The sequence below is a fragment of the Sapajus apella genome, unplaced genomic scaffold (assembly GCF_009761245.1).
Source record: "Sapajus apella isolate SASKATOON/1434 unplaced genomic scaffold, GSC_monkey_1.0 scaffold9516, whole genome shotgun sequence".
NCBI classification, from domain to species: domain Eukaryota; kingdom Metazoa; phylum Chordata; class Mammalia; order Primates; family Cebidae; genus Sapajus; species Sapajus apella.
Window position 1 is genome coordinate 1 of NW_022446437.1, and position 620 is coordinate 620.

At 50.8% G+C, this 620-nt stretch overlaps 1 non-coding gene across 1 annotated transcript; it reads left to right on the forward strand.

The window, feature by feature from the left end:
* The first annotated feature begins 223 nt into the window (after window positions 1-223).
* Window positions 224-388, forward strand: LOC116548308. The gene has a single exon (XR_004267386.1). It is a non-coding gene; the product is annotated as a U1 spliceosomal RNA (small nuclear RNA).
* The last annotated feature ends 232 nt before the right edge of the window (window positions 389-620 follow it).

Consider the following 620-nt stretch of genomic DNA (forward strand, 5'->3'; position numbering starts at 1 on the left):
CACTATGTAAATGAGGCAGCGCAGGGGCTGCTGCTTCACCACCAGCTCCTTCCCCACGAAAGAGCTCCCTGTTGTGGGAGCGAGTCCAGGACTGCTGGTCCGACTTGAGAGTCCCAGCTGGGTGTCAGAGCTAGGAGGGCTCTGGGCTGGGGTACATGGGCCAAGTCACTGCGTGTGTAAAGGGTGAGGCATATGAGGCTGTCAGGCAGAAGTATGTGAGGTTGTGCTTGCCTAGGGGGCCACATATCATGGTGTTGACGCTGGTTTTTCAGGATGAAGGCTTATCCATTGCACTTCAGATATGCTCACTCCTGTGGTTTCCACGAAGAGAGGAAACTTGACTGCATAACCTGTGGGAGCAGGTGACTGTGTCCAGCTTTTTCACTTACGTCTTTGTAGTGCAATATCCAGGGGGCAATGAAAAGGGTCGAGTTTCAGTGGGTACCTTGTATGGCGCCTGAGGTCATTGTTAGAGCTGCAAATGTGGGGTACAGATAGTTATGATCTGTTACCATTCTTGCTGTCGTCCTTGGCAGTTTCTTTAACAGATGCCAAGTGGTTGCAGAGCTCTTCTCTTCCTTTTGTAATCAGTGATTGCTTCATGGTATCCAGTTTCTCAG